Source organism: Bos indicus, chromosome 23, assembly GCF_029378745.1.
Source record: "Bos indicus isolate NIAB-ARS_2022 breed Sahiwal x Tharparkar chromosome 23, NIAB-ARS_B.indTharparkar_mat_pri_1.0, whole genome shotgun sequence".
NCBI classification, from domain to species: domain Eukaryota; kingdom Metazoa; phylum Chordata; class Mammalia; order Artiodactyla; family Bovidae; genus Bos; species Bos indicus.
In genome coordinates, this window is record NC_091782.1 from 544,796 (window position 1) to 565,811 (window position 21,016).

Here is a 21,016-nt window from a genome sequence, read left to right on the forward strand (position 1 = left end):
AGCCACATTTTCTAGCCACGTGTCATTAAGTTTTCTTAGAAACCTAGGTTCAGACAGAGAAAGGGGACCCACACATTTTGGTTGCAAGTCCAGGGAATACTGACTCTTTTCAACTGACTTATTTGAAAAGACTCTGATGCTGGGAAAGATTGGAGGTGGGAGGAGAAGGGGATGACAGAGGATGAGATGATTGGATGGCGTCACAGACTCAACGGACATGAGTTTGTGTAAACTCCAGAAGTTGGTGATGAACAGGGAGACCTGGAGTGCTGCAGTCCATGGGGTCACAGAAAGTCCGACACGACTGAGCGACTAAACTGAACTGAACTGCAGGGAATACAATTCCCCACTCAAGAATGAGTGTTTCTCAGGTCTGTCTCTCCAGAATACCCGCTTCCAAGGCAAAGCCTTTCTATCAAAAGAGATAATTAATTCCTGGGAGAGAAGACAGAATCTACAATAAAAGTCCTTGGACTTTTGTGGAAACTGCTTTAAATGTCCTTGCACCACAGGTGAAAATGTCTTTTTTGTTATCTACATTCTCCAGAGCAAGGTTCATTGAGGTTGGAGTGACCTTTTTGATTGTGTTTCCACCACACATTCTGCCTTCTGCCTATGGGACCAGCGCCATCTACAGATGATCATTTCTCCATAGTGTTCTCAGTGAATCCATTCTAAATTCAACTTGCAGGTTTTCTGTGAAATGTTTTTGAGGCTGTAGGCTAGAAGGAAAGATTTAGACTCATTAAAAGACTTATCCACTGTGAGACTGAATATTCCGTTTTGGATGTATCATATTTTTCATGTTGAAAGTTACTTAGCCCAATAGGAGGTCAATTTGAAGACAGGGTTATTTCTGAACATCCTCAAATACCATTAAATAATTTAAAACCAGAAGGTAAGCTTTTCAATAGAGCTGATGCTTATTAAAGATTGTTACTTACCATATACAGTAATCATCATATTTCAACTCTGTTTAAATAGAGTAATACAGCATTTCATCTTCACCCTTTTCTTCAAGAGGTAATTAATTGGTAAGTATCATTAATCTAATTTGCAGATGAAAAAATTTGAGGCTCACAGAGATAAAGAAATTTATAATATCCAGCTCACTAATACCAGACACTCTTCATTTGCTGTGAGATACTTATTTAATAATTAAGACTGATCATGACAAAGACTGATATGATCAAGGCAAACAAAATTTAAAATCATTGTACCACAAAAAGATATAATGTGAATATTAAATCATAACCTGTTTATTTCAAACACAAACATGAAGAACTCTTCCTGAAATAAACCACTGTGCCTAATATGGGTCTCTGTGACTTCTTTAAAAGTAATAAACCACTGTGCCTAATATGGGTCTCTGTGGCTTCTTTAAAAGTAAAGTTGAAAATGATTCTTCCTAAGTTTAAAGCATGGTTAAATGTTTCTATGTATTATTGCTCAAAATGTTGATTTTTTTTTTTTCCTATTTCTGGGTGCACAGGCAACAAAATAAAAAGTCAGGGTCCTTTGTGTGTGTCCTGAACTGTGTGATGGATATGTTCAGAATTGTTTCCTCAATCACTTCTCATAACAGCCTGTGAGGTGGTCATTAATGTTCTCACTTGATTTTAGAGGGAACAAAATGTAAGGTGCCAAGAAATATACCCCAGATCATGAAGTTGCAAGTGGGGAAAAACAAGATTCTTATCTTGTCTTTCTGATTTTCAAACCAATTTGTTTTACCACTGGGATTGTCACTGTTCATACTTTTCAAGAGAGTCTGTGGGATTATGTTTTTGATTGGAATTGGAGAGAGAAGATAATTGGAATTGAAGAGAAGAGGATAAAGTAGACCTTCAATGAAAGAAGTGCCACATGGCTATCAGTATTAGAGGCTTACTTCATAGCTCAATCAGTAAAGAAGCTGCCTTCAATGCAGTAGACCCAGGTTGCATTCCTGGGTCGGGAAGATCCCCTGGAGAAGGAAATGGCAACCCACTCCAGTAATCTTGTCTGGAGAATCTCCTGGGCAGAGAAGCCTGGCAGGTTACAGTCTATGGGGTCACAAGAGTTGGACACCACCTAGTGAATAAACCACCACCATCAATAAGTTATATATTGTGTGTGTATCTAGTGTTTGTGTGTGTATGTGTATCTGTGTGTGTATGTGTATCAGTTTCTGATGATCAATTTCCTTCATATATACTTGCCTCTGATGTTGAATTGAAATAATTATAGTTATTATGATCATATTGAAAGTAGTTTGGTAAGCACTGTTTATTATGACAATGTAGAGCACGGGTTAAGGATGTGGAGGAAAAAATCCAATCGTGCTTCTGTTATTTATTATCTGGTTGATCTTAGACAGGATTCTTAAGTTCTCTATGCTTCATATTTCTTAATGTGTGAAATAAGCATAAAATGAGGGTAGCAATCATCTCATAAGTTTGTGATAAGAATTAAAAAACAAATGCCTACAAAATAACTGAGAATAAATTAAGCGTTCAAGAAGTTTATGGTAATAAGATTTTTATTATTACTGTCATTATTATTATTAACATGATTTTCTGAGATTGTTTCTCATCTGCAAAACTAATGAAATAATAACATCCACACAGGTTGCTACCATGCCATGCATATAGAAATCAACCATTAAAAGTATGTAATTAGCTATTAAAAAAACTGTTGGATTTAAGTGATGCATGCTTGCTCAGTTGTGAATAAGTTCAGACTCTTTGTGACCCTATAGACAGTGGTCCACCAAGCTCCTCTGTCCAAGGGATTCTCCAGGCAAGAATACTAGAGTGGGTTGTCATGCCCTGCTCCAGGTGATCTCCCTGACTCCAGGACTGAACCTGAGTCTAGTTGCATCTCCTGCATTGCACGCAGAATCTTTACAACTGAACCACAGGAGAAGCCCAGATTTGGGCTATATGTTTTATTAAATGTATTGCAGTAGCTTCTATATCCTTTCATTATGTCAACAATTACAACTAATCTGTTGCCAAGGGTTCTTTTCTCTGGCTTCTATCTCCAAACTGAACCTCAAGCCATTTCATTTAAGACATACCAACACCTTTACTAGAGTTATGCCCAAGAATCCCTCTTTTTGAATCCCTCTCTATCTTACACTCATATTCTCAATTACCTGTGCTGGCTTCCCATTTCCTAACAGTAAAAGTGAAATTCCTTAGCTTTGAATTCACAGGCTTTGCATGTGTTTTCTATCCCTCTTTTCAGTCTTTGTTGACACTGTACATGAAATCTACTAAATCACATTAGGTTGTGAGCTATCTCACATGGCCTAGAGATCATCTCCTGCTTCTGTCTGCATATGGTTTTGCATGTCTATATATTAAAAATCACCTTCACCCAGGAGAGAATTTGAATAATCTTCAAAATATCAGAACTTTTTTTTTTCCTATCTTAAAAAAACATTATTCAAATTCAGAACTCAGTAGAATCTGGGCATTTATTATTTCTTATGTTGACACTCTTAATTCAAGGTTGAGCTAATAAATTATGACTTTTTTTCAGGTAACACAATAATAACATAAGATACATGGCTAATGCAAACAACGTGATGGAATTTATTCTACTGGGACTCTCACAGAATCCAAAGATGCAGAAAATTATATTTGTTGTCTTTTTGGTTGTCTACATCATCTCTATGGTAGGAAACGTGCTCACAGTGGTCACCATTATCACCAGCCCATTACTGGGGTACCCCATGTACTATTTCCTGGCTCATCTCTCATTCATTGATGCCTGCTATTCCTGTGTCAATACCCCTAAAGTGATTATAGATTCCTTCTATGAAAAGAAAACCAGCCCTTTCAACGAATGCATGACCCAAGTCTTTGGGGAACATATATTTGCAGGTGCTGATGTCATCCTGCTCATTGTGATGGCCTATGACCACTATGTGGCCATCTGTAAGCCCTTGCACTATATGACCATCATGAATCAGCAGCTGTGTGGACTGCTAGTGGGAGTGGCATGGGTGGGGGGCTTTATTCATTCAACCATACAGATCCTCTTCATCATCAGTTTACCCTTCTGTGGCCCTAACTTCATACACCACTTTATGTGTGATCTGAACCCTTTGCTCAATCTTGCCTGCACTGACACTCACATCCTAGGAGTCTTTGTTCCTGCCAACACTGGTTTAATCTGCCTTTCAAACTTTCTCCTCTTGATCGGCTCCTATGTGATCATTCTGCGCTCCCTAAGGGCCCATAGCTTAGAGGCTAGACATAAGGCCCTCTCCACCTGTCTCCCACATCTCAGCAGTTATCCTGTTCCTTGCACCCTGCTTATTTGTGTACCTGAGACCAACAGTTACCTTACCTGTTGATAAAGCAGTTTCTGTATTCTACACTATGTTAACGCCCATGTTAAATCCTTTAATCTATACTTTGAGAAATGACCAGATGAAAAATGCCATTAGTAAACTGTGTAGTAGGAAAGTGGTTTCAGGTGATGCATAAAATGTGCCTGGAACTCAGCATTCATTCAACTTATGTAAAATCCAAAGGACATTATTGATGACCTCAGCCAAGAATACCTGAGATAAAAATAAAACTGCAAATGATCAATTCTACAAGGAGAGGAAAAGAAATGGAGGCATCAAAAGAGAGGAAGAACATAGACTTGGGCTACTCTTTGCATATTTGAAAAGCTCTGCCAAATTATAGTCTAGTTTTACTGGCTCCATCATTGTATAAGGATTCATAAGCTTTCATCATAATAAAACAAAATAAAATAAATGTTAAGATACAGTGATACTCAGCAGTAAGCTTTTTAACAATACAGAAAGGTAGGCACTACTATCATCCCCATTTTGCATGTCAGAAAACAAGCAGTAAAGTGTTTGTTCCCAAACAGTAACATTGAAGAACCAGTAACTAGAAAGTAATTGACCTCTCTAACCATGTTATTAATGGCTATGGTATATATAGCCAGGAGATGATGATAGAAGTGTAGCAAAATTATACGTTACTATTTATTAATATAGGGATTGTTCTGAACTATTTATGTATCTTTCTGTACATATACATACAAATGTACATACATATATGTATATATATTATACATATGCAATATATTAGCAATATTATATGCTATATTAGTTATATATTAGTATTAATATATACACTACTTATGTGCATATGTTTAATTATATATAAGTAAATTCTAGTGATTTTCATTAAGGCTTTCCTGATAGCTCAGTTGGTAAAGAATCCGCCTGCCATGCAGGAGACACCCATTCAATTCCTGGGTTAGGAAGATCCCCAGGAGAAGGGAAACACTACCCACTCTAGTATGAAATCAGTTATTTTAGTATTAATACATATGCTACTTATGTGCATATATGTTTAATTATATATAATTAAGTTCTAGTGATTTGAATTAATAACCTGCTAATTTTTATACATCATGTTTGCGTGTATGCTCAATCACTTCAGTTGTGTCTAACTCTGCACCCTATGGACTGTAACCTACTAGCCTCTTCTGTCCATGGGATTCTCCAGGCAAGAATATACTGGAGTGGGTTGCTGTGCCCTCCTCCAGAGGACCTTCCAGACACAGGGATCGAACCCAAGTCTCATGTTTCCTGCATTGGCATGCAGGTTCTTTACATTAGTGCCACCTGGAAAGCCTTTTATGCATCATAGTCACTGAGAATATGTTGACTGTAATACTGTGTATGTAATTACTATAGGAATATAAAAATAATCAACTATTTAACCACTAATGGGTAAATAACAAATGTAACACCATTTACAAACTTCCTTTAGCATTAAAAATCATTCTGTAAAGGTCATACCACCAACTTAGGCTCATAAACCAATAGAAAGAGTGATGTTTCAAATAAAAGAATGTTTTAATATCAGGTAGGATGTTCAATGTATTAAGTACATGGTCATACTCCATTAAGCGCTTGCCTACAGGATAATAAATTCTGCAAATAGCACAAGGTCTGGTTCATGATAAATATAAGCATAAATGAAAATGTTCACTAAAATACAGAAAAACTATGAGTGGAGACTTGGAAATTTTTTGTAACTTATCTTTTACAGAATCAAAGATGAATGTTTTTTTTTTTTCCCCCTTTTTGAAACCACAAATTGTTTTACTCCTACTTATCCCAGGAATAAAGAAAAAAAAAAAAAAAAAACTTATTATGTCATCATATGAGCAAATCTTTTACCTTGATAGTTTCCCTGCTTTTAGGAAGACTTTGTCATCCTATGAACACTTTTTTTTTGTTTGTGTGTTTAGGAAGTTTACTTTTGAAAGGTTGCAGCTGAGCCATGAAAGATTCCAGGATTCTTGGCCTCCGGAGGAGAGAGATTCAATCCAGGGCCAGTGATAAGGCTTGATTGCTCAGAGCTTTTGTGAAAAAGATTTATTAAGATATAACAGAGATAAAGCTTCTGAATTAGACATCAGAGGGGGGTGGGGAGTGTGCCTCCCACCAACCATTCAGTTCAGTTCAGTACAGTCTCTCAATCGTGTCCGACTCTTTGCGACCTGATGAACCACACAGCATGCCAGGACTCCTTGTCCATCACCAACTGCCGGAGTCTACCCAAACCCATGGGCATCGAGTTGGTGATGCCATCCAGCCATTTCATCCTCTGTCGTCCCCTTCTCCTCCTGCCCTCAATCTTTCCCAGCATCAGGGTCTTTTCAAATGAGTCAGCTTTTTGCATCAGGTAGCCAAAGTATTAGAGTTTCAGCTTTAGCATCAGACCTTCCAGTGAACACCCAGGACTGATCTCCCTTAGGATGGACTGGTTGGGTCTCCTAGTAGTCCAAGGGACTCTCAATAGTATTCTCCAACACCACAGTTCAAAAGCATCAATTATTCAGCACTCAGCTTTCTTTATAGTCCAACTCTCACTTCCATACATGACCACTGGACAAACCATAGCCTTGACTAGACAGACCTTTGGTGGCAAAGTAATGTCTCTGCTTTTTAATATGCTGTCTAGTTTGGTCATAACTCTCCTTCCAAGGAGTAAGTGTCTTTTTAATTTCATGACTGCAATCACCATCTGCAGTGATTTTGGAGCCCAGAAAATTAAAATCAGCCACTGTTTCCACGGTTTCCCCATCTATTTGCATGAAGTGATGAGACCAGATGCAATGATCTTAGTTTTCTGAATATTGAGCTTTAAGCCAACTTTTTCACTCTCCTCTTTCACTTTCATCAAGAGGCTCTTTAGTTCTTCTTCACTTTCTGCCATAAGGGTGGTGTCATCTGCATATCTAAGGTTAGTGATATTTCTCCTGGCAATCTTGATTCCAGCTTGTGCTTCTTCCAGCCCAGTGTTTGTTATGATGTACTCTGCATATAAGTTAAATAAGCAGGGTGACAATATACAGCCTTGACATGCTCTTTTTCCTATTTGGAACCAATCTGTTGTTCCTTGTCCAGTTCTAACTGTTGCTTCCTGACCTGGATATAGGTTTCTCAAGAGGCAGGTCAGGTGGTCTGGTATTCCAATCTCTTTCAAAATTTTCCACAGTTTATTGTCATCCACACAGTCAAAGGCTTTGGCATAGTCAATAAAGCAGAAATAGATGTTTTTCTGGAACTCTCTTGCTTTTTCCATGATCCAGCAAATGTTGGCAATTTGATCTCTGCTTCCTCTGCCTTTTCTAAAACCAGCTTGAATATCTGGAAGTTCACAGTTCACATATTGCTGAAGCCTCGCTTGGAGAATTTTAAGCATTACTTTACTAGTGTGTGAAATGAGTGCAATTGTGCAGTAGTTTGAGCATTGTTTGGTATTACCTTTCTTTAAGATTGGAATAAAAACTGACCTTTTCCAGTCCTGTTGGCAGTATGTTATATACCTATCAGGAAGTTGTTAATTAGAGAAAGGAGATGTCTCAAAACTCAGAGTGGCATGAGGCCCCTCACCCACAGTATGAACTTTGAGATAGCATTGCACCAGGTGAGTCATCCCAGGCCATAAAATGATGGACGTAAATCTTGAATAAAGTCAGGCTTCCAAATAAATATATAGTTTCATTAACACAGATTAGGAGAACAATGCAACAGTAAAATGTACAGATTTATTGAACCCTTATCTGTTCTGAGTCTTTAAGCTGAACCAACTTGAAGAAGACAGAGACTAGGGTAAACACACCGTTCATTAACATAACTAATGGGAAATATTTCCATAAGAAAAAGGCATTGGTTAGCTCAAGGTTTGAGAAAAGTTAAGTTCAGGTGGAGTCAAGTGCCATTATGGCAGCACAGAATTTTAAGAGAAACCTCCTTTTAATTTTGTATAGACAAGGGAAAAAAAAAAAACCTGACACTTGTAGTTTGTTTCATCCTGCCACTTAAGAGAGATAAAAAACCTTTGACACTTGCAGCCTATTTCCTCACTTTGAAGACCCCTTAGCCTTCCTGCCTGTTATCCTCTCATTTTCATGTAACATATAGCTCTTATGAAAAGCAGTTTGAAAAGTATGTAGGTCTGTCTCACAAAAGGCAATATTAGTTTAAATATAATCCTTTCATCTTGTTTGTTCTTCATTCATTAAATAACAAGCATTTTTGAACCAAAGGAATGTAACAGATACATTGATAGTTCCTGAGACTTTAGTGATGAATAAAGAGAAATCCAAAAGACGTGTTCTGATCCACTGAGACCTGATAGACAGAGTGCTTGAAAAACTATGGACAGAGGTTCATGACATTGTACAGGAGGCAGGGATCAAAACCTTCTCCAAGAAAAAGAAATGCAAAAAGGCCAAATGGTTGCCTGAGGAGGCCTTACAAATAGCTATGAAAAGAAGAGAAGCAAAAAAGCAAAGGAGAAAAGGAAAGCTATATCCATTTGAATACAGAGTTCCAAAAAAGATCAAGGAGAGATAAGAAAGCCTTCCTCAGTGATCAATGCAAAGAAATAGAGGAAAGCAATAGAATGGGAAAGACTAGAAAGCCTAGAAACCTCTTCCAGAAAATTAGATATACCAAGGGAACATCTCATGGAAAGATGAGCTCAGTAAAGGACAGAAATGGTATAGACCTAACGGAAGCAGAAGATATGGCAAGAATATATAGAAGAACTGTACAAAAAAGATCTTCATGACCCAGATAATCACAATGGTGTGATCACTAACCTAGAGCCAGACATCCTGGAATGCAAAGTCAAGTGGGCCTTAAGAATCAAGACTATGAACAAAGCAAGTGGAGGTGATGAAATTCCAGTTGAGCTATTTTAAATCCTAAAAGATGATGCTGGGAAAGTGCTGCATTCAATATGCCAGCAAATATGGAGAACTCAGCAGTGGCCACAGGACTGGAAAAGGTCAGTCTTCATTCCAATCCCAAAGAAAGGCAATGCCAAAGAATGCTCAAACTACTGTGCAATTGCACTCATCTCACATGCTAGTAAACTAATGCTCAAAATTCTCCAAGCCAGGCTTCAACAGTACGTGAATCATGAACTTCCAGATGTTCAAACTGTATTTAGGAAAGGCAGAGGAACATCTGCTGGATCACTGAAAAAGCAAAAGAGTTCCAGAAAAAAGCATCTATTTCTGCTTTATTGACTATGACAAAGCCTTTGACTGTGTGGATCACCACAAAATGTGGAAAATCCTTAAAGAGATGGGAATACCTGACTAACTGAACTGCCTCTTGAGAAATCTCTATGCAGGTCAGGAAATACAGTTAGAATTGGGCATGGGAACAACAGATTGGTTCCAAATAAGAAAATGAGTACATCAAATCTGTATATTGTCATCCTGCTTATTTAACTTATATGCAGAGTACATCATGAGAAATGCTGCACTGGATGAAACACAAGCTGGAATCAAGATTGTCAGGAGAAATATCAATAACCTCAGATATGCAGATGACACAACCCTTATTGCAGAAAGAGAAGAACTAAAGAGCCTCTTGATGAAAGTGAAAGAGGAGAGTGAAAAAGTTGGCTTAAAGTTCAACATTCAGAAACTAAGATCATGACATGTGGTCCCATAACTTCTTGGTAAATACATGGAGAAACAGAGAGTTATGGGACCACATGTCATGATCTTAGTTTCTGAATGTTGAACTTTAAGCCAACTTTTTCACTCTCCTCTTTCACTTTCATCAAGAGGCTCTTTAGTTCTTCTCTTTCTGCAATAAGGGTTGTGTCATCTGCATATCTGAGGTTATTGATATTTCTCCTGACAATCTTGATTCCAGCTTGTGTTTCATCCAGTGCAGCATTTCTCATGATGTACTCTGCATATAAATTAAATAAGCAGGATGACAATATACAGATTTGATGTACTCATTTTCTTATTTGGAACCAATCTGTTGTTCCCATGCCCAAAAATCACTGCAGATGGTGACTGCAGGCATGGAAGTAAAAGACACTCTTTGGAAGAAAAGTTATACCAATCTAGACAGTACATTAAAAAGCCAAGACATTACTTTGCCAACAAGTTTCCATCTAGACAGGTTTTTCCAGTGGTCATGTATGGATGTGAGTGTTGGACTATAAAGAAAGCTGAGCACAGAAGAATTAATACTTTTGAACTGTGGTGTTGGAGAAGACTCTTGAGTGTCACTTGGACTGCAACGAGATCCACACAGTCCATCCTAAAGTATATCAGACCTAAATATTCATTGGAAGGACTGATGCTGAAGCTGAAACTCTAATACTTTGGCCACCTGATGTGAAGAACTGATACACTGAAAAAGATTCTTACGCTGGGAAAGATTGAAGGTGGGAGGAGAGGGGGATGACAGAGGATGAGATGGTTGGATGGCATCACTGACTCAATGAACATGAGTTTGAGTATACTCTTGGAATTGGTGATGGACAGGGAGACTTGGTGTGCCACAGTTGGACATGACTGAGTAACTGAACTGGACTGAATTTATCCACTGAGAGACACTCAGAGTTGAAAATTACAACACAGTGTATAGGGCAGGTAAAACTATCCCTTTTAAGATGAAAATGACATCTTATATCTGTCCCCTGTTATAACCAAAGAAGTCACACAATGTCCAATGGGCCTCATTGGGATTTGGAGACTGTATATTTTTCATTTCAGTAATTTTCTTTGATGCATTCATCAGCTGACTCACAAAGCTGTTAGCTTTGAGTGGGAACCATGAAAAGAAAAGGCTTTACAACAGGGTCATGCCATCTGTAAGCTTATCTGCCATTCTGGACAAATAATCCAGTAGATCCATGGTGCTTGATGTGTCAATGGCAGATAGGGATGCTGGAGTCTTTGGCAGGCCTCCACATGTGAACTGCAGTGCAGGCACTTAAGATTTTGCAGCAAAGTGTTGCCGTTTTTTTTTTTTAGATAACTACTCTCCTTTTGAGAGAGAACTCTTGGCCTGCTAGTGGACCTTAATAGAAATCGAACATTTAACCAAAACCCACTAAGTACTAGGCAAGCTGAGCTGTCCATCATTAACTTGATGGAATCTGACCCATCAAAGTCATAATGCTGGGTGTGCACAGCAGTACTCCTTCCTCACATAGGAGTTCTACACATGTGATCTTGTCCAAATAGCATCTGAAGGAAATTTCCATGCAAAAGTTTAAAAAAAAAATGTTCATAGTCCCCACTCTCATTACTCTAGCTTCTCTCTCCGTGCCTGAACTTATGGATTCATTAACTATGATTAATTTATAAAGAAGCCTTGGGACCTGAATATGGAGAATCCTGCAGTGCTAAGTAGGCATAACCTAAAAGTGGGGAGCTATAGGACTACAGCCTCATTATGAAAAGTCACTCAAGGTCAGGAAGGATGGTAATCCTCCAATGGGTACAAGTTCAGGCAGTTCACCTAGTTGCTCACTGTGCTTGAAAGTAGATACATCCAGATGTGTAATGCATACTGAACCATGGGTTTTTACCAACTATTTGGCTGGATGTATAGGGACCTGAATGTTAAGCTTTAAGTCCACTTTTTCACTCTCCACTTCATGGGAAATAGATGGGGAAACAGTGGAAACAGTGTCAGCCTTTATTTTGGGGGGGGGGGGGCTCCAAAATCACTGCAGATGGTGACTGCAGCCATGAAATTAAAAGACGCTTACTCCTTGGAAGGAAAGTTATGTCCAACGTAGATAGAATATTCAAAAGCAGAGACATTACTTTGCCAACAAATGTCTGTCTAGTCAAGGCTATGGTTTTTCCAGTAGTCATGTATGGATGTGAGAGTTGGACTGTGAAGAAGGATGAGTGCTGAAGAATTGATGCTTTTGAACTGTGGTGTTGGAGAAGACTCCTGAGAGTCCCTTGGACTGCAAGGAGATCCAACCAGTCCATTCTGAAGGAGATCAGCCCTGGGATTTCTTTGGAAGCAATGATGCTAAAGCTGAAACTCCAGTACTTTGGCCACCTCATGCGAAGAGTTGACTCATTGGAAAAGACTCTGATGCTGGGAGGGATTGGGGGCAGGAGGAGAAGGGGACGGCAGAGGATGAGATGGCTGGATGGCATCACTGACTCGATGGACGTGAGTCTGGGTGAACTCCCGGAGTTGGTGATGGACAGGGAGGCCTGGCGTGCTGCGATTCATGGGGTCACAAAGAGTTGGACACGACTGAGCGACTGAACTGAACTGAACTGAACTGAAAGGGACCTGGAAGAAACATGGTTGAGAGGTTAGTGAAAACAAATTTGGTCAAAACCCAGAAACTCTTGGACAAAATCCAGTCATTTATAACCACTTAGATGGGACATGGGTACCACTCTGATGAGAAATAATCTCAGGAAAATGAACATATCAGGAATTAGGAGAGTGCAATGTACCAGAGACAATACTTTGCCAACAAATTTCTGTATAGTCAAAGGTATGGTTTTTCAACTAGTCACATAAGAATGTGAGAATTGCACCATAAAGAAGGCTGAGTGTCAAAGTAATGATGCTTTCAAATTGTGGTGCTGGAGAAGAATCTCGTGAGTCCTATGGACTGCAAGGTGATCAAACCAGTCAATCCTAAAGGAAATCAACCCTGAATATTCACTGAAAGTTCTGATGCTGAAGTTGGCCAAATACTTTGGCCACCTGATCTGAAGAGCTAACCTATTGGAAAAAAACCCTAATGATGGGAAAGATTGAGAGCGGGAAAAGCAGGGGCTGATAGAGAAAGAGATGGTTAGATAGTATCACTGACTCAATGGACATGAGATTGAGCAAACTCCAGGAGGTAATGAAGGACAGGGAAGCCTTTCATGTTGTAGTCCATGGGGTCACAAAGATTCAGACACAATTTAGTGACAGAACAACAACCAAAGAAAAAACAAACAAACAAAGAATATGCCAGAAGACTATTTGCAATGGGGCCAAGGATTTTGTAGTGAAAGCTTTCAAGATGGATTCTGAGTTTAATTAAATTATAAGTAGGTTGCTGCTGCTAAGTTGCTTCAGTCGTGTCCAACTCTGCATGACCCCATAGACGGCAGCCCATCAGGCTTCCCCCATCCCTGGGATTCTCCAGGCAAGAATACTGGAGTGGGTTGCCATTTCCTTCTCCAATGCATAAAAGTGAAAAGTGAAAGTGAAGTTGCTCAGTCATGTCCAACCCTCAGCAACCCCATGGACTTCAGCCTACCAGGCTCCGTCCATGGGATTTTCCATGCAAGAGTACTGGAGTTAGGTGTCCTTGCCTTCTTTGATAAGTAGGTTACTTGGAAGAAATGGAGGGAGAACCTGAAGAAAGCATTAATGCATGAGGAATAAGAAGTAGCTTGAAAAAGAACTACTTGTAAGAAAAGAAGGCACTTTCAAGAAAGTCTGAATACAGTAACAAATTATTTGCAGTTGGAAGAAAAACAACTTTAAGTAAGATATATTGTGTTCTGCCCATACTTAGGATTTAGGAGTGAGTGTGGAAAAGCTGAACCATTATACATGCTATCTCACAAACTTATCATATAAATTATAATCTGGAGGGGGAAGTTCAGACCTACACAAAATTGTTGAGAATAAAAAAATCAGAAATAAAGAAATTAGGGAGCATAAAATGGTAATGTTACTTTGGAATTCAATCAGAAAGAATGTGGGCATATGAAGGAAAGCATAACCAGCAGAACTTGAGAACATTCAGTGAAAAAAGAGCCAAGACACTAGGCAAGGCAAACAGAGCCCTGAAAATTTCGTCCTTCCTTATAAGAAAAATGTGAAGTTAGGGAATATGCTTGTTCCCAAGCAAAGAGTTCCAGGCAAACCTATAATTACTTTCAGAGAGAAAAATCACCAACATCTCAATCTCCCTTTATCTCTCAAAAGCTGCCATTTACACTGAAAGCTATAGAAGATTATTTTAAGGAAATTAAAGAAGACCTATAAGTAGAAACATCTCACATGCATGGATTAAACAATTAGTAAAATTAAGATGACGATACTCCAGGAAATGAATTGCAGGTTCAGTGCAATTCCTATCAAGACACTAATAGTCTTTTTTGGCAGAAAGAAAAAGCCAATCTTAAAATTTGTAAGATACTCCAAGGAACCCCATAGAGCAAAGCAGTCTTGAAAAAAAAGAAAAAATGAGAGGACTCACACCTCTCTATCTGAAATTATTAACTGCTACAGTTAAGACAGTACTAGAATGAGAAGACAGAGATCAGAGAATTGAAGGCCCAGAAGTAAACACATACATCTATTGTCAACTGTGTTGCCAATTCCACTCAATGGGAATTAAACAGTCTTTTCAACAAGTAGTGCTGAGAAACTGGTATGAAAATACAAAAAAAAAAAAGAATTTGGTACTCTACCTCACACCATACATGTTAATTAACTAAAAATATATCAGGTACCAAATGTACAACTAAAAACTCTTAGTGGAAAACAAGGAGAAATCTTCATGATGTTGGATTAATCAATGGTTTCTTAAAAATGGCAATAAGACCACAAGCAGCAAAACTGAAATAGAAGAATCAAATCCCATCAAAATTAAAATTTTTGTGCATCAAAGGACATTTCAGGAAAGTAGACAATATTGATGGTGGGAGTATAAAATACTCATAAGTAGTGAGAACAGTTGGATATTTCTCAAAAGTAAAATATAGAATTGCCATATGACCCAGCAATTCCTCACTTAGATTAATACTCAAGAGAATTACAAAGATCAATCCAAACAAATGTGTGGAAATGTTCCTAGTAGCACTATTCACAATGGCCATAACAATACATATTTTTAATAATTGATCAGTAAATAATGAAAATTTGGTATATCCATATAATAGACTATCATTCAATGAATGATAAAATGAAGTACTAATACATGCTGTAACATAAAGTTCAACCTCATGCTAACTGAAAGAACAGGGAGAGTGTACATTGTTTGGTTTTGTGTATATGAAATGCCCAGAATAAGTAAATTCAAAGAAATGAAAAACTGATTAGTAGTTTCTGGTTCCTGGGGTGAGAAAGAAATGGTAATGCAATAATTGATTGACAAGAGGTGATAAAAATATTCTACAATTAATTGACAAGAGGTGACAAACCTATTCAGCAATTAGAAAGTTTTAATGTTTGCACAACATTGTTAATGTAACAAAAACGTAACAGACTCACAGGAAACAAGCTAGCGGTTATCAGCAGGGTGGAAACATAAAAGTAAGGGTGTGGATTGCACAAACTATTGGATGTAAAATAGATTCAGTGAAGAATTGTACAGCATGAGGAATATAGCCAATATTTTCTTTTTTTAATTACTCCAAATTATATTTTATTAAAGCAAGTTCTTTTTTAACTGGAGAATAATTGCTTTACAATGTTGTGGTGGTCTCTGCCATATATCAGTGCCAAACTGTCATAATTATATATATATATATAACAAATATATATATATATATTTATATATATAAATATTTATATATATATATAAAACAAAAATAAATAGTTCTATAATAGCTGAAGAAATTAAATTTGTACTTAAAATTCTTCTAAAAAAAATAACTCTAGGCCCAAAAGTACAAATTCTGCATCAACAAAATATTTTTAAATAAAACATATAAATTCTACATAAATTATTTTGAAAATAGGAAATAAGAAGCACATCATTCCATGCAGCCAACATTGCCTAAATGTCAGATCACATTATAAGAAAGAAAATGACAATTATCTCTTATGAACATAGACACAACTATATTAAACATGTTAAATGAAATTTGTCAATTTATTTAATAATAATTCACGAGGACCATGCATGAGAAGTAATTGAAAGTGTTAATCACTCAGTTATGTCCAAATCTTTGCAACCCCATGGACTGTAGCCCATCAGGCTCCTTTGTCCATGAAATTCTCCAGGCAAGACTACTGGAGTGGATCGCCATGCCTTTCTCCAGGGAATCTTCCTGACCCAGGGATTAAACTTGGGTCTCCTGCGTTGCAGGCAGATTCTTTACTGTGTGAACCACCAGGGAAGCCAAATAGCTTATACCAAAGGTAAAACATTGCTGAAAAGAAAAAGAAAAAATAAAATCAAATATATTCACTCTGTGTCTGTGTGTGTGCATGTGTGCTCAGTGGTGTCCAACTCTGAGATCCCTTGGACTCTCACCCTCCAGGCTCCTTTGTCCACTGAGCTTTCCAGGCAAGAATACTGAAGTGAGTTACTATTTCCTTCTTCAGGGGATCTTCATGACCCAGAGATTGAACCCACCTCTCTTGTATCTCCCGCATTATCAGGTGGATTCTTTACCACTATTATATTCACTAAACTAATAGAATAAATGAGAACAGCAAGATAATATCAATAGATATTTACTAGTCACTGTAGTTCTATTTAGATTTATGAATAAAAAATATATGTTACCAAGTAGGGAAAGGGAAAAATACTCAATCTGATAAAGAGCATCTATATAAAACCTATAGCCATCATTATAGTTATAGGTGAATTCTAAGATCGGAAATAAGACAAGTCTGCCCACTCTTAATTCTCTTTTGCATTGTACTCTACATTCTAGTTGTTAAATTTTGAATAAAGCCTCAACAAAATACTCATTTTTTTAATCCAACAACACATTAAAAGGATTATACATCATGATCAAGTGGGATTTATCTGAGGAATGCAAGAATCCTTCAATGTATGGAAATCAATCAATGTGATATTAAGCAATTGAAGAATAAAAATCATATGGTCATCTCCAAAGATGCAAGAAAAAAAAATTGGACAAAATTCAACAATCATTTACAATAAAAAAAAATCTCCTGAAAGTGGCCATTAAGGAAATATACCTCAACATAATGAAGGCCATATACAAAAAACAAAAAAAATGCAGTAAACAGCATTCTCAGTGATGGATGCTGAAAGCATTTCTCCTCAGAACGTTAACAAGACAAAAATGTTGTCTCTCACCACTATTATTCAACATAGTTTTGGTAGTCCTAGCCATGACAATCAGAGAGAAAATAAATAAAAGATATCCAAATGGGAAAAGAAGAAAAACCATGACTGTTTGCAGATGATTTGATACTGTACATAAAAAAATGTACAAGATGCCAAAAGAAAACTATTAGAACTTAATCAATACATTTGGTAAAATTGAAGGGTACAAAATTAATACACAGAAATCTCTTGCATCCCTATACAATAACAACAAAAGATCAGAAAGAGAAATTAAGGAAACAATCCCAGTTACTACTGCAACAAAATGAATGAAATATCTAGGAATAAAAATACCTAAGGAGGCAAAAAAAAAAAACAAAAAACAAAACTGTACTCAGAAAAGTATAAGATACTGATAAAAGCAATCAAAGTTCACCAACAGATGGAGAGATCCATGTTCTTGGATTGGAAGAATCTACTACCCAAAGGAATCTTCAGATTCAATGCAATATCTATCATATTACCAATAGCATTTTCCACAGAATTAGAAAAATAAATTTTCAATGTGTATGGAAACATAAAATACCTTCAGTAGCCAAAGCAAACTTGAGAAAGAAAAACAGAGCTAGAAGAATCATGCTCCCTGACTGCAGACTACAGTACATAGCTACAGTAATCAAGACAGCATGGTACTGGCACAAGAAAGAAATATAGATCAATAAAATATGATAGAAAGCTCAGAGTTGAACCCACACATCCATAGTCACTCTATGACAAAGCAAGCAAGAATATGCACAACATAGAAAAGATAATCTCTTCTTTAAGTGGTGCTAAAACTGGAGAACTTCATGTAAAAAAAAAAAAAATGAAATCGGAACAGTTCTTAACACCATACACAAAAATAAACGCAAAACGGATCAAATACCTGAATGTAAAGCTGGACACTATAAAACTCTTTGAGGAAAACATAGGCAAAACACTGTTTGACAAAAATCACAGCAAGATCTTTTTTGATCCTCCCCAGATTAATAGAAATAAAAACAAAAATAAACAAATGGAATCTAATTTAACTTCAGTTTTGTACAACAATGAAAACCATAAATAAGATGAAAAGTCAAAAACTCAAAATGGGAGAAAATGTTTGAAAATGAAGCACCTGACAAGGTATTGATCTCCAAAATACACAAAGATCTCATGCAACTCAACACCAAAATACAAAAGAACTCTATCAAAAAAATGGGAAGAAAAACTAAATATATATATTTTTCCAAAGAAGGTATACAATGGCCAACACACATATGAAAGGATGCTCAATGGAACTGATTATTAGAGAAATGCAAATCAAAGCTACAATGAGTTCTCATCTCATACTAGTCAGAATGGCCATCACCTAAAAATCTACAAAAAATAAGTGTTGGGGAGGATGTGGTGGGAATGTAAATTGATGCACCCACCATGGAGAACACTGTACTTGTTCCGTAAAAATCTGAAAATAGAACTACCATAGTAATCCTACTCTTGGATCTATACCCAGAGAAAACCGTAATTCTGAAAGACACAGGCACTCTAATGTTCTTCAGAGAAGGCAGTGGCAACCCATTCCAGTACTCTTGCCTGGAAAATCCCATGGATGGAGGAGCCAGGTAGGCTGCAGTCAGACACGACTGAGTGACTTCCCTTCCACTTTTCACTTTCATGAATTGGAGAAGGAAATGGCAACCCACTCCAGTGTTCTTGCCTGGAGAATCCCAGGGACGGGGGAGCCTGGTGGGCTGCCATCTATGGGGTTGCACAGAATCAGACACAACTGAAGAGACTTAGCAGCAGCAGCCAATGTTCTTGCAGCACTATTTACAATATCCAGGACATGGAAGCCCATCAAAAGAAACATGAATAAACAAGATGTGGTACATATTTACAATGGAATATTATTCAGCCATAAAAATGAATGAACTTGTGCCATTTTCAGAGACATGGATGGAACAGAAACTGTCACACAGGGTGAAGTATGTCAGAAAGAGAAACATAAATATATAATGTTGCTTATGAGTATAATCTAGAAAAATAATACAGATAAACTTATTTGCAAAGCTGAAATTGAGATACAGACATGGAAAACAAACATACAGATACCAAGGGGGGAAGGGATGGTGGGATGAATTGGGAAATTCAGACTGACATATCTATATTAAATGGAAAGGAGATTTAAAAATAATAAATAAATAAAGAGGGGATATATGTATATGCATACCCAATTCACTTTACTGTATAGCAGAAAGTAACTTGACATTGTAAAGCAACTACTCCAATTAAAATTAAGTTAAAAAAAACAAAACCAATGTCATTAATGTTATGCCCTCACTGCTTTGGCTTTCAGGTAGTAGATACTAGATTCTAATATGGATAAGACAGAAGTTCTCTGTATGACATAAGTGCACAGTTTAACTATATCACAGGTCCCCATGCTGGAATTATACCCTAATTACTATTCACGTAACATTCAGCCTTCTTAGAAAGCCTGGTTCAGATAGAGAAAGGGAAGTCACACGTTTTGGTTGCAGGTGCAGGGAATACAATTCCCCACTCTAGAATGAATGTTTTTCAAGTATGTCTTTCCAGAATACTAGCTTCTAAGACAAAGCCATTCCATCAAAGGATATAATTTATTCCTGGGAGGGAAAATAGAAGCTACAAGACAAGGTTCTTAAACCTTAGTGGAATTTCTTTAAATATCCATGCATTGCAGGTTAAAATGTTTTCTTTGACTACTTACATCTACAGAGATAGACTCATCACAGGTGGAACGATCCATTTGAATGTGTTTTCACCACACATAGTACCTCCTACCTATGGGTCCAGAGTCATCTATGGAAGATCATTTCTCCACAGTGTTCCAAATAAGCCCATTCTAAATGCAAGTCCAGGGTTTTCTGTAAAAACTTTTTGAGGCTTTGGGCGAGAAGAAAATATTTAGACTTACAAAAAGACATTTTTCAACTGTTGATTTGCTATGAAATTATCTAAATATCTTTAGATGACTCCAGGAGTTGGTGATGGACTGGGAAGCCTGGTCTGCTGCAGTCCATGCAGTTGCAAAGAGTCAGACACAACTAAGCAACTGAACTGAACTATCTAAATACTACAAGTTACTTATCTCAAGAGGAGGTCAACTTGATGATGGGATTATAATGAACACTCACAATTATCAGTAAGTTCTTCTAACACTAAAAGGTAAGATTTTCAATATTGCTGATGACTATAAAAGACTGTGAGATTTCATACAGAGTTAGCATTATGTTTCCACACTTCTCAAATATACTAATAGAGCATTTTACCTCTACCCCACTATTCAAGAAATAGTTGGTAAATATACATAAACTAATTTGACGAATGAAAATTTGGGGGCTCATATAGATATAAAATCCAGCTCCCTAACACCACATACCTTTCTTTCATCATAAGATACTTCCTTTAGTAACCAAAACCAATTAGGAGAATCAAAAACATGTAAATACAAAAAATATTTTCACACACACAAATATATAATGTGAATATTAAATGATAGAAATCATAACCTGTTTATTTTAAGCCCAAACCTGAAGAACTTTTTTTGAGATCAACTGCTGTGAACAATATGGATCTCTGTGGCTTCTTTGGGGCATCCCTGGTGGCTCCTAAGTTAAAGAATCCACTTGCAA

At 37.2% G+C, this 21,016-nt stretch overlaps 1 pseudogene; it reads left to right on the forward strand.

The window, feature by feature from the left end:
• Window positions 1-3,553: 3,553 nt before the first annotated feature.
• LOC139179043 (olfactory receptor 4C46-like) lies at window positions 3,554-4,481 on the forward strand (annotated as a pseudogene).
• The last annotated feature ends 16,535 nt before the right edge of the window (window positions 4,482-21,016 follow it).